The sequence below is a fragment of the Nyctibius grandis genome, chromosome 14, assembly GCF_013368605.1.
Source record: "Nyctibius grandis isolate bNycGra1 chromosome 14, bNycGra1.pri, whole genome shotgun sequence".
Taxonomy (NCBI): domain Eukaryota; kingdom Metazoa; phylum Chordata; class Aves; order Nyctibiiformes; family Nyctibiidae; genus Nyctibius; species Nyctibius grandis.
Genome location: NC_090671.1, coordinates 7831979 through 7846634, shown reverse-complemented (window position 1 = coordinate 7846634; position 14656 = coordinate 7831979). Strand labels below are relative to the sequence as shown.

Sequence of the window (14656 nt, the reverse complement as noted above, 5' to 3'; positions counted from 1 at the left end):
TAACTTAGTGGTTTTAAGTGAAAGGCCCTTGTTGGAACAGTACAGTCAGCATAGGCAAAGACCAAGCAATTTATTAATTTGTGTGACTTCTGATGACTTGGGAAGTCATTCCTGAGATGAATAGCCAGACAGAAGTTTTCTTACATGAAGAAAAGCCATCTATGTTGGGATAAAGGAACATAATTTTAGAAATTTATTCTTTTAAATGACTAAAACCAGAAGACAGCTGTACTTGGTAAATGAATAAGATTGCTCGAATAATTTAAACTTTTAAAAGCCTTAGTTTTCTAATTTAATTTCTTTTACTAGTCTCTTTCTAACTTTGATTTAGGGAAAGTAGAATTTTGGGTGAAAGATGGCAAGACAGTTTACATAGTACAAGCAAAACTGAAAGTTACTGCTTCTAAATTTCATAAACAGTATAGAAGTGGTGGGAGATCTCTTAGGAGATTTTTCACTGTAACAGTCATCCTGAGATGAAATTTATAGTAGCAAGGGAAAGTAATTGTAGAGGTGAAAGGGAATAAAGTGACAGGAACTAGGAGTTATCTCTTACCAAACTTGTTCAGACTTAGAAAAAAGGAGCAAATGAATCTCAAGTGAGATTCTGTTTGTGGATACATGAGCAACCCATTATTATTCTGCAGCATATTTATGAAGTAAAGGAATGTGCAACTTTCAAAATGTTCCTGCTGCTTCTGCACTGAAGAAACAGTAGTAATTGTGCTATCATTACCAAAGCAATTTTTTACAGAGTTCATGACTAAGACAGATTTGCTTGTTTCAGAAGTGAGGTATGTTCTGTACTCATTTTAAAGAGTATGTCATCCTTAATCAGGAGTGCCATACATTTTCCGAATGATGGTGCTTTCAATTTATTGCTTGTCAGCCCTGAAGATGCTGGTTAGTTCCTTTACAAGTGCAACTCATTGGCTAAGACTGCTCACTTATAAAACAATTTTAGATGTATTTAGATTGGTTATTGGTTTGTGGCTTTTAATGATAAAATAGAATTGCATTTTTTTACAATAGACATCTTGGTGGAAAATATGAAAAGTTGGAGCCATTTGGAACTGCTCTTACTCCCACTGAGGTCAGCAGTAGAATTTCTGTGGCTTTCAGTGGGAGTAACGTTATACTGTCTGAATGTGAAGACTTTTCCTCTTCTTTCAAAAAACGCTTGTAATAGTCTGCTATAGCTAGGGTTACATGAAAACTGAGTAACTATTGTGCTACTTGGTTACAAAAAAAAAAAGATATTTCCTAAGTAGGAGAAAGAACTTTTAACCATTTCTGTTATGCCAGCTTATTGATTTTTTTTTTGTTTGTTTTAATACCTACAGCTCTGAAAATTGTTGCACCATAAAAATTGGTTATCTAGAATTATTTTGCTTATGCAGTGTATTTTATTATATTTTATGCAGGAGTAGGTCTGAACAGACAGAGAGCCTTCTCACGAGGCACAAAGGAGAATTGCAGGATGAATACTTATTGGAGTAATGGTAGACATGGCCTCAATTCTACAGTCACAGATATTACTGGTCGTCTAAACAGGGCATCTAGATTAGAGAGAAAGCATGCAATTTCGTGAATAGGTGTAAAGTTTTCAAAACTCTGCGTTAGTTCTTGACTCTTAATAAAAGCTTAGTATAGTATTATTAGCAGCATTTTCATGGATGTCATTTCAGAAAAAGATTAACTATTTATTTCAAAGGTGAACATTTCAAAAAGTTAGATACCGTATTTGCTATGCAATAATTTTCATTAAGATTTCTCTCCCGCCCTGCCCCCCCAGCTGTTACAAGTGAATTTGGCATAAAAGCTTCTAGCCAATGGTTGCCCAGAAATGATTTGTGAAACATTAAAAATAACTGCCTTTTCAGAAATTAATACTAAATATTTATTTGCAGAACTGTGGTTGTGTTATTTAAATGGTCAGTTTTGATTGTAATGTGCAAAATGGAGCTGACTTGATTTGAAACATCTTCCAAGCTGCCAGATTTCAGACCTGAGCCATCCAGAACATGAGTTTTTTATCTGTTATAAACATTTTTTTCCTTGCAATTAATTTTTTTCCCTAATTCATTGCTTGTAGATTAATGTCTGTTTATTTTGGGTTTCTACCATCTTTTCTGGAACAATCAAGAATGATTAATTAATCTTGTTTAATTGATGGATTGCTCTAGATTAATCAAACTCCTACTTAATATGCTTGGTATTTCTTGCGAGTAAGCTAAGTTTATTACAAATTAAATCTTGGACATGTCGGATTCTTAGTCACACCTGGAAAGTTCAAGATATGACCCAAATACTCAAATGACCCAACGACAGCAATGTGGTTTATAAACATTTGCAGCATAAATAAGTCTGAGCTAAGTAATTTTGGGAAGGAATTTCCCTTCCATGGTGTGTATATTATATGTAGATGTTAATTAGTGATTTTTCATATGTAGCTCTTGGAAATTATTTTTATCTGGTTTATCTGACACCAAGTTTATTTATCTTGAGTTTGAACTTTTACTATTGTCTTTGCATGACATGGTTTACAAACTAAGTCTGATGACTTACACTGTGTTGTATGCCTGAGAATTTACCTCTACGTGATTATCTTTATTTAATGATCATACAAGCCTTCCAGAATTGTTGACGAGTCCTAATCTTGCCTTCATTATTATCCACACAATTCTAGTGCCTTTGGTGGTGTTGAACCTCAACAACCTCAATTTTCAATTTTCATTTTTGAAAACAGCCTTGTCACATGTCATCAAGGTCAGAAGGGAGAGAAAGCAGAGACCTCAACATTGCAACTAAAGTTTTGTGAAAGGAGGGTAGAATGTTAGTTTGCTAAATGGTTAACTAGTCTCTTCATGCCTCTTGAACAGTCCTGCAGTAATGACTCAGTTTCTCCTGTTCCATGAAATGTTTAGCTCACACTGCTGTTTGGGACTTGAACATTGAACTCGCAGGGAATACACCTGATAAAACCCACTGATGATGGATTATGAATCTGACGTGTTAAAAGTGGTGTCAGATGAAAGCCTGAAGTGCACAGTGCGGGAAAAATCCCCAAGTGAGGTTGAGAGTGTGGTGCCTGTACTTGGAAATACTCTACTTGTTGATGTAATGGAGAACAGAGGTGAATTCACCCTCTGTGTTTATAGACAATGCAGGCTTTTTGACATAGCTGTAGTGCTTTGGAAAGGGCCTCTTCCAACTGTAGTATTAACTTTATCATGCTTTGCTACAATCGCTTCTGAAGAAATGAGAACAGTTGGTTTCATGTTGTAGCAATTCAGTGGTATGTGGTGAGTCCTGGCTTAGAGTGCCTTTTAATTTCAGATAAACATCAACTGAAAAATACTTATTTTGCTGAGCATTGGACCTGATTAACACCATCATAACATGTTTCTGTGTTTAGTAATTTAAGCTTATTACTTACAGTTTTGGGAAACTGCCATGTGTGTTGGTAGCACTCAGTTGTTAATTAAAAAAAATATATTATACATCAGTTAGACTAATATTAGGGCCCCAGATCTGGAGGCATACAACCTTATCAAAAGCAGACTTGCTATAATAATCTTTGTGTGCCAGTGGCACTGTAGGATAAATGCTGCTTTGTGTTCATTTTTTAACCAAGAAAAACTCAACTGATCTATTGGATTTATTCCAGACTTAAACCACTATAAAAGCATACTACTGCTGTGTAAACACTTTCTGCCAGCAGGTGGAAATGTATATACAACTCATCCATTGGCTTATTTCTGTCTTTGGCTGGCTGATATCTCTCTCCCAATCACTGAAGGTGAAGGTTTGTGAAAATCCTATTTAAAATTTGCAACATAATGTGCCAAAATTTGCAAGTTCAGCTCCTTTTATGGATGCTTAACTGCTCTTGGACCTATCAGGTGTTCCATCTCTGTGCTGTAGCATTATCACTGAACCTCCTTACGTAGTCATGTATTAAATAAAAAGCAATAATTGTTTCAAATGAACATGAGCAATACCTTCCATAGAAATAAAAGTGGATAGGAAAGAGGTAATTAATTTTTAAGTATTAGAGGCTGATACTTTCCCGTCCAAAATACTTACTAGCAGTAATGGTCTTCAAATGAACACTGGAAAAGGAAATTGTGCGGTCTGGAAGCAGAAGAGCAGATAATCATGGGAGGATGATTTTTCATATATCTGATGTTAGTAAATTTCAATGGTGTATCGAGGCAGATTAGGAAAGGAGCTTACTTTGCGAAGGTGAGACTCATAGCTGCATATATTCCTTCTTGTTTTCCCTCCTATTGTCAATTCAGTTACCATTCTAGGGCTTACCTGTGAGTGGAAAGTAGATCTTGAAGGAGGTAGTGCCAAAACCTAAAACTAATGAACCATTCCTAAGTAGTTCTGTGGTCATGCATAACTCTTCTCCAAAGAACGTGAGGACAAAGCATCTTTTACTAAGTAAAGACAACAATGATAAAGGGAAAGAAATATGTATAGCTCTGTCTATATGGGAAAGTTGCTATGAAATAAGTTAGGATGTGAATTTACATTCTTTCGCTGTGCCCTGGACTTTCCATTCTTCTGTGAGAGGTAAAGATAAGGACAGTTTTGAAAATTGAGGTTGGTTGTTGGTCCCTTACTATGTAACTATCATATAGTAAAGAGTTGTTATTATTTCTTGTGGCATGATGGAAAGTCAACTTTTCAGGTCCAACAGAGACTTGTGGGATAATCGGCTTGACAAGGCACTAGGTGAGATACCTTGAATCCAATTCTTAAGTACTAAAATCTTCATTGGTCCCTGAGGAAGATGCTATTTAAGTCAAGAGCAGGAGAAGTCATCTTAGGGGCATTGATACTTGATGTTCAGATGAAGGTGAAGTCTAGAAAGGAATTTGGAAGTCTGTTCTTTGAAGTGTGTGTCTGGATGATGGTGGAAGCAAGGGATGGAATATTACAGGTCTGGACTTATTCACAAAATGGCTAGAAAAGCTGTTTATTTTTCTAAAGAGTGGTGACACTTGTAATACTTGTGCCATTCAGTTTCTATTAAAGCTATGTTGAAAGAAGCTAAATACAGAAAACACATTGGATTTTGAAGCTGACATGCTTCGTTTATTTATTGTCTTTAATCCTAGCAGATACCAATGTGAATTCTCAGATTTGGGAGGGCTTGCTAGTAGATGTGTCATGCTAGTCAACTTTCAGGCTGAGCAACTTACTGACTGTACTCAACGGGGTGCATCATTTTTCAGAGATGGAAGGAAAGAGTTACATACAAACTAGAAACTGTGGAGGGAAAAAAGAAGTCTTTACTCACAATGGAATCTGTCAAGCAGGCACACATGTGCCATGGAATTGTTCACACTTGCTAATGGCTGTCGACCGCCTTACAGCTTGGCTTAAATATGAAAGCTCTTGCCCTCCTATTTTCTGTATAACGCAGCTAGAGCAGAGGGCACTACTGCATCACCTGGGGCGTTTGGTGTGTTACATTGAGAGCTGATCACACCCTGCTTAACTTGTGAGAACAGACAGCTCACAGCGTAACACTGTTCTCTTTTTTTTTCTTTTTTCTTTCCTGCTTAGTAAATATTATAGCTATTTCTTTTTTTGCGTGAAAGAAACAGAATTATTTCTCTGTACACTTCTGATTGAGAGATGCAAAGAGCTTCTTTCCTAGTATACCACAATTAAATTGGAAAAGGTTATCTAGCCTTTCTGAAGAAACTCATTTAAAAAGGAAGTAATAAGAATATTTTCTCTCATTTTTCTGAATAATAATATGCACAGATTACATTTTGCATCTTGGTCCAAAATCCAATCAATTCTTTTTATTATGTAAACTTTTGCTAATTTCTGCATATAATGTAATTCCTTGGCACTTTGGAGGAGATAGCACTGGAAACCAGTGGGTCTGGATTTTTTTTTTTAAAGCCAGTTATTTTGGTGAAATGAATTAGAAGCCCATCCTCAGTCAGAAACACTTGATCGAATGTGAAATAAATAACCAGACTGTGTTAAAGTCTGTGACTAAAATTGTAAATTTTAATATGATTAATTCAAAACTGTAGGTATAAAATACAGTAGAAAAAATTTTATCTTGGTCCAGTAAAGTCAAGTTAATGGGCAGAAGGGCAGTGCAGGAGAGAGTGGCATTTTGTTTTGTCACATTGTGACCACAGGGTATTTCAGAATAGTTTGAGTTTGTTAAAAGGCAAATTTTGCTGGAAGGGATAAATGCAGGATTGTGTTTGTCAATTTATAATAGGAGTGGAATTTCATTAGCAGTACTATTCATTTGTGTTGTGGGAGGAAGAGTAAAATGGATTCTCATTGACTTAAAATGTCACTGTCAATTTTAGCTGCTGGAATTCTCTGCAGTTTGTTGGCTGAATATATGAAAGAAAATAGGACTATGGGCCAGCCCTGTTCTATCTAATTAAGATCCTTGGGGTTTTGTGTGGGTTTATATGTTTGGGGTTTTTTGCTGTAGTTGTATAACATTGTGCTTTTGTCTTTTATTCTAACACCCAGGAGCTCTTTGCTTTCTGACAGTGCTTCATTTTTATTTCTGTAATGCAAACTGTCCTCTCAATTGCAAAAAGCATAATTTGTTGTGCCTGTACTTCATACCTTTCTCTCCCTGATCTCTTGTAAAACCCTTGACATTTCTTTGCTTGGTCTATCCAACATAATGCTTACATGATTTTCTTGTCCAACTGCTGACTGTCCTTTCTTCAGTGTTCCTCTCAAATGTCTGTTTATTCTCACCTTCAAAGAGCTGCACAACAAATCTGTGTCTCCCTTTTTCTCTCTTCACATTCATTCCATCTTCTGCACTGTCTTTCTAAGCTTTGTTCCTTGTCACACATTTCAGTGTACTCCTTATAGGGCATTATTTGAAATCAGAGTCCTCATACTAGTGGAAAGATATATGGGATTAGTTTTTGCTTTGGCTTAAACAGAAGAATTACCATCTCTGCCAGTTCCAAACACGTAGAATTTTTTTTTTTTTAAGAAATACTTGGTAAAGATTACTGAAAAATACTGTCCTGCCTGCTCAAAGTGGCAGATTATATTGCTCATGGAATTTTCTGCTGGTACGTATGAACAGCCTTCAAATTATGGCTGTCATGAAGTTCTGTATTAGTGAGCAGTCAAGTGATTTTAAACCAAATTAAATCAGGAATACCTGTTGTTAGTCTCACATTCAGAAGTACCACATTAGCTGAAAATCACTTTGGCCTCTTGTGACTTTCTGTCCCTGTAAGTTGTGAAGATAAAGTATCATTCTCCTGCCATTATTTTCTGTATCTTAAAGGAAAATTGTGTAAGGAAGGCCTTTCATTTATAGGCAACCAGTCTTCCCATCAAACTTTGTCTGCAATTACTGCATTTTTTTCCTGATTGTTTTTAAACTTGCAGAATAAATGTTTAAATTCCTTCTTCCAATAACTCCAGAGGAAATTATATTACTTGGAAAGGATTAATTGCTTGTTCTCTGTTACTTCTAAAGTTGGTATTAATCATTGATATTCACCACAAGTATTGAAGACCTCAGCTTTACAGGTCTTTGGGGAAAAATGAAGTGTCCCTTAAAACACTTGGATACTAGTTCCTTCTTGATTCAGAGAGGAGAGTTTCGTGTCTTTATAGTAGCAGTCATTGATGGTAGTGTGTTAGACAGAAGGTTTTATTTCTTTAATTCCAAAGCAGCATATGTTAGACATAAGCAATAAAAAAGAAAAGTACTGTTAATACCTTAAGACTGTTTTACAGTAGGTAAAGTCTAGCACTCCCTGTTTTAAATATGGCTTTAGTTGAACTACTGCTTCTCAAAGTATTTCCACTTATCTCTGAAGTCATAATTATGGCATTCATTGTATTTGGATATAATTGCTGCACTTTGCATTCTACTGAAGTCATGGGATTTAAGTAAGGAATTAGTCTCAGCTATTGCATTTCTTGCCTACTGGAACCTGCGTTTTGGACCCTGTCTCCTTGGTTTTTATCAGTTATAGTGTAACATCTCTAATGAGGCTGTTCTATGTGTAGAGTATTACTCTAAAATGGAAAGAGACATTTACAAAATAATAACGAAACACCACGTATGTGGTTATAAGGCTTACCCTTATCAGGTGCACAGAGATTTCTGGATACAGCAACTGTAACAGCTCCATGTTAATCCTATTGTAGACAAATTCAGCTAAATTATTCCACCTCTTTAAGAAATTAAATGTGTGATCTACAAAATGAGAAAAATACTATCTTTACATGAAAAGACTTAATTGACGCTTGTCAAGTGTTTGAGATGCTTTGCTTTACAGGAGGTGTTGCTGGGTAGTTACAAATATTTGTTCTACTGGATACAATATCAGTGACTGGAACAGACCAGTGATAAATGCATGCATCTTCAACACGTCCTAAAATAATTAAAACTCACACAGAAAAAATTGAAATGTTTAGAGACTTGTGCCTCTGGTAGATGAAGACCTTGTGAAGCGTTTTCAAAAGCCTGATAAGTGCAGTAAACTACAGATGCATTAGCATGGTCACTGAGTACTGCCAATCACACTGAAACTGGGACGAAGCTTTGAAGTGGTGTAGGACTATGTAATAATATTACTCTGTGTGCCTTTTGAATGTGTGACCTCTTGATGGGAAAGAGTTGTACATCTACACTCTAAACTAGATATCCTCCATTTGGAATTGATTAGAAAAGAGTTGCCAAGCCCAGTCCTTTTCTGTCACAACCATGACACTTTATATATTTGAATGTATCAAGCTTCCTCATAAAAAATAATTGGTGTTTATGTTTTGTTCTTCTTTATTTGATTTGGAGATGCTTTCAGGATGTTTTTCCTCTGATGGGTACAATCATCCCAATTTCCACCAAAGCTAGTAGCACAAATAGCTCCTCTTTTCAAAGCAAAAGACTAATGACTCTTAAATAAGAACATTAGTGAGAACTTTAATGGAACCTGATGATGCTCGACCCTGTTGTCCCTGCCACCTTTCTCATTTCCTTGTCTCTGCTGAAGAAGAGAAATTGAGTTTTGGGAGAACTTGCCTTCTCTCTTGCTACTTCCCCATACGACCTGCAGTGTTGAGAACACTCCTTTGATGCTGGTGAGCCATCTCTGGTGCTTTCTGCTTTGCTCTGCAGTGACATTCTTGCTGCACATTCTGAAGAGAAGAATGTGCAAGTCAAAGGCATTGCAGCAGAGGGTGAGGCCTGAGACATTTGTGGAACATTACCAGGTCTCACCGCTAGCTAGCCCAGGGAGGAGACAGGCTCAGCACACGCTGAGCACAAACCACTTTAAGGCTCCCTTCACATTTTTCTCCTCTTTGTCAGTCTTTTCGTTGAGGTGCTCTGAAGTTTTAGTCCTTGGGAATTAATTCCATCTGTAGCGTTGCTACTGAGCAATTGTTGTAATACCAGAGTCCGGTTTAGCAGTATTCCTTCAAGAGCTTGGGTCCTTGACTGATTTGTAGAGGACGAATGAAAAGAGTAATTGCAAATGGGTTTCTGTGCTATTAGAGCTCTAAACAGCCTTTCTTCTTGGCTATGTGTCAGGTTTTATACCTCAAGGTGGGACGGGTGGGCTATGAACCTTAAAAAGATTTAAATGCTTAAGTGCAGGGTCAAGTATTTGTATCAGTGGGTGTCTTAACAAACTGGTTTCAGAGTGCTCAGCAATAATGATTTTCTTTAATATTTTTAGGTAGCATTGAAAGTGGTAATTGAGTAACAAGTGGTTTGAGTTCTTCCATTTCTTCACCAGCTTTCTCTACAATTTACTTTCTCTACAATTTGCTTATGTGATAATTTCGCTATAGAACCTCAGTTTTGAACTAATTTTATAAAGGATAGTGACAGGTTGTTGTGCTGTGGGGAAAACTTGTATCTAGTATAGCAATACCTGCCCAAAGAACTGGTAAGCCAGAGAATGAACCAAGCCAGGAGAGGAGGAGGTTGTTATTGTTAAGGGCTGTTAAAAATATCTTCGCAAGGAGAGACATTAGCATACAACTACTTTCCCCTTGTGGACTCATGTTTCCACCATTATTCAGCTATTTTAGGATATTCCATCAGTGCATAACACTAATCAAGGGAAAGGAAATTACTAGCTTGTAGACACTACCCTGTAGCTCCTTGAGGCTGTGCAGCCTCTCTTCCCATACAAATGTGTAGACTTCACCTCTTTTGGAGTCACCAGTTCCAGCATATGGCAGCGTTTGCTGATCTCCTCAATGACAGCCCCATAGCTTGTTGAGCATTTGGTAGACTTAAACTGACTTTGGCAAGAAGCCATTATAGATGGATGCAAGAAGGCTGTCATCTACTAGTATACAGTAGTGGTTTCTAGATGTGAAATCCATACACTGATCCTTTGCTTCAGCTGTTATTTCAATGGCCCTGCTTCAGTTCAGTCTACCACTGAAGCATAGTTCCTTTGTTGTTTACATTTGGTTCTCCCATCTCCAGAATATTTTTCTGAACAAAATGATATTATAACAAAGAATCCATATGGTGCTGTGAGAATCTGTTCCTTGGACTTACCAAGTAGTAGAACTGAGGCTGGTTTATGACTCAGTGTGGGGATAACTGCCTGGTCTCTTCATTTTTCTAATATTTCACGTATGAAAATGAGATATTGCACATTATTAAAGAAGTGGGCTCATAAAGAGAAAAGATAATTACAAATCAACATTAACATTCTTCTTTGAGGATAGCTAGTTGCGAGAAATTAGGAGGAACAGCAGAATGGAAAAGTTTTAAGTGCCAGTATCTTTGACCTCCTGTTTGAGCATCAAGCCTGCCTTGTATAATAAAAGCTATTTATAAATTGCTGCTCTGTTAAACGTGTACAGAATTTTATGATGCATAAATTGGGAAACAGAGCCAGCAAAGGGACTTAGCAGAGTGATGAATAGATGACAGGGTGCAAGACTGAAACTGTGTTTTATTCATGGATTGTGAGGTCTAGAAGAACTGCCTGGAAGGGCTGGCGGTTGAAGGAGAAAGATACAGAATCCAGGAGATAAAGAATCCAGTAATCTGAGAATTACCTAGCCACATTGTCACACTTCTTTTTGGCAATTACAACTCCAGGTAGTAGCTTTTTATCTTTACTTTGCTACATTTTAATGAGTATTTTTAGTCTTCCTCTCAGCTCCAATTGCACCACTGTCGCCAGCTGCTTCCAGTGTCACAGCCCTAATCCTCCTAAATCTCAGTAATTTATTCCCGTAGATTTTAAGAAACAGGTAAGAGGAGGGGTTTTTTTCCCCTTTTGTTTTGACACACCCATCCATTATGCTGTGGAGAGTATGTGATTGAGCAATTTCTGCCAAAAAACATTGAAAAGGAAACTAGAGGCACTCAAGATAATCATTGCAAAGAGAAGAATTCCCTTACCTGGTGGCAAATGAGAAAATATATCCTGATTAGTTTTGCAATAGCAGTGACCTTTAGTTTTCTTCTGGTACCTTGTGGGGTATTTTCTTAAATAGGTAGCGTAAAGGACTTTTATGTTTGGGGAAACTGCAGCACTTTTTTCATGCAGAAATCACAAGAGATTCACTTTTGCAAGCCCTTGTGTCTTGATATTGTAACCTTGTAATGCTGTAATTTGATTAAAAAAAAAAAAAAGGCAAGCAGTATTAAATAAAAAAGAAGTAGAAAATCTTTGGTTGTGATTCTTCATAAGTGAAATACATGTGACTGTTCTTGCAGGATTGCTTTTGGTCTAATTTGTGTGTTGCAGACTAACAGTATGTATTTGCTGGCAAGTTTTCATCCTGCTTTTGGCCACCAGTGTTGCTGAAGGCCTCTTCAGAGCATGAAGGAAGTGGGTTGAAAGTGAATTCATTCTTTTCAGTAACATCTTTTACAGCAGCATGATATTTTTCAGAGAACGGCCCATTGCTACCCAAGCTTGCAGTATGCTCTGATGAGCCCGTAGGTTAGGAATGGGTGAGTGGGAGAGACTTAGATCCACAGCGGTTATTCGGTAGACTGTATGCTGCTAGCAGACCAGTTACACTCCTGGAACTGCTTTGCATGCTGACTGGTACACTAGGAAAACTAGCTATGCGCTATAAAATGCTTTTCTCAGCCCTACCTTTGTCCTTGCAGCTATCCAGCAATGTGGCGTATATCTTAGTCTGCTAATTTTACCTACATGTTGAGCCAAAATGTTACAGACGTGTTTGGTGCATCTGTCCTCACTGGCTGACCAAAGGTGCTTCACCATATTTTTATTTTTATGCTATAGCAAATGTAATTTGAGGGGGATATTAAAGTTTGCTTGCATTGATAATACCTTACACTTCTAATAACATGAATGTCTGTTCTGCAAATAATTGCAAGCACAAAATGCAAGGGGAGCGTGATGATTGTTTTGTGAATGACTGAAGATCTTAACTTCTAAGTTAAGAACCATTTGTTCTATTATAAAATTAATATCTTTGAAAGAGAAGATCTGTCAGATTTTTTTCCAGTAGTAATAACTTGATACTTGTCTTCTAAACTGTCAATTATATTTCTTTTAAGGAAGCACATTTTTGTTGATATTTATTTTATATGGGTATTTTATGGATATAGATAATATATAATGTGTGGAAAATTTATTATGATAGTGCATGAATCAGAAATGGCTTTGCTATGACTCTAGATGGAAATTAAGTTAGCTGTAAGAACCAGTCTTTTGGTTTGCAAAATAAGAAAAATTTGCTTTGGCAACTTGAAGCAGTAAATATGAAATCCCATGCAATTGTTAGACACTTTTTAGAGTAGGAAACCATTTTAACATGGAATAGGACTGTGTTTAGATTAGTTAATAACAGCATCTTTTGGAATGCTACAAAGATGGCACCAAGTAGCATATTTTCTTCTCAGTGCTTTCCCTGATGTTATTTCCTCCCTGATAGGGTTGAATCAATCCCTAAAAGTAGAGTACGCGTGTTGAGAAGCTAAGCACACATAGGAAAGAAATTGAGTCTAAATACTGGTGTTGGTTTATACGTTAGTTGAATTGTTGTACTGTAGTGGTGGTGCTGCACTATGATCGGCCAAAATGATGCCATGAAGATACTTTATTCCTTTAGTGTCTGTTACTTAGTGCTTTCTGTACATGGAATTTTTATGGAAATTAGAGGACATGCAGGATTGCGTATTTGACTTGAAACATGAAGTGGGAAGGATGGAACATGATGTCTTGTATAGGGCTCTGAGAAGAAAGCAAATTACATACCTTCCTGAAAATAAAAGGCTCACTAACATGGTGTTTGATGTGTTCTCCTAAGAAAGCAATTACGTATTTTAATCCTGAAGCCTATGAAATATATGTGTTCCATGCGTCACTTTTGTGTACATTGATTTGCTTTTCTCTGGAATTGGCAAATTAGACTTGCTTTGGACCAAAGCCAAATAATATATGAGGCAATTTCACGCCTTATGAACTATTGAAGAGAATGCTTGGTACGTAAAACTTGTCTTCAGTTTGCTGGCTCCCCTCCCGTTTCTCTTAATCCCTTTGAGAATCTAGGTTTGAACTTTCTTCCAGAGGCTCAACAATTTCTAAAGGCTGGGTAACCAGTCCAGTGGAATGGAAGGAATTTTAAATATGATCTCCCTTGCCCCTTACATTTGTGTCTTTCTGGATTGCACTCTCCTTTTTGCTAATTCTAGATAGCAGGTATGCTAAATTGCAAAATATGCTTTGATCATAATGGTTAACCCTGTCACAAAAATCACTGTTTAAACTTGGGATCAAAGGATACTCGAGGAAATAATTTGATTTTTTTTTTCTGTATCTCTGCAATAAATTTATGAAAGAAAGATATCATGATCTGTTTTCTTACTGAAGTATCTGTTTGTCTTTTGTTTGTACAATCTGATGAGTTAAGGCTAGTTACAGGGCAGGACTGCTGGTTTTCTGCTGTAACAGAATAAAGACGGATAAAGAAGTAAACTTTCCATATAATCATGTTGTTGGAATGGAATATGCCTCAGACAAATTTTGGTGAAATGTGAGCTTTTGTAATAACTTGGGGCTGGATTTTTTTGGACACAAGTCCAATGAGCTACATGAGTTTATTGTGAGATGAGGCTATATACAGGGGTGATTTTTAAGAGCACTAAAGATGCCTGTTAAACTTACCTTTTTAAAATGGTCTGACACTTCTTATATTTCTATCATTTGACTTTGCCAAGGTCTGAAAGAGCGTATATTTTAAATGGGAGGAGATCTGCAAAGATGTACTGAAAACATAATTTGTGAACCTCTTTGAAATTCTTTGGGATATAACTACAGAAAATCTGTTAGAGCATTTTAAAGGCTACAAAGAACTAGTTTTAAGAGATAGAAATTATTCATGTTAATTTCCAGTGTCACACATAGGTAAATAATTTTTCCCTCTTTCCAGATACTTGTTACATAACAAATTGAATGCATTGATCATATCTTAAGATGTGAAGGTCCAGATTTTTCTCGATTTACATGGAATACTGCATGAAAACACAGTAAGTGAGATAGACATTGTCTATTTAAAAGAACGACAAATTTTATTAAAATGCTTACCATCGAGAAATGTTTGTATAGCGGTATTCTTTTCCCCTATATGAGAAGACTTGTGTGATCCCTGTTAC

General features: G+C 36.7%; 1 protein-coding gene across 4 annotated transcripts in view; it reads left to right on the top strand.

The window, feature by feature from the left end:
- ARVCF (ARVCF delta catenin family member) overlaps nucleotides 1-14656 on the top strand; it is a 272468-nt gene that overhangs the window by 20137 nt on the left and 237675 nt on the right. The window lies entirely within an intron of this gene.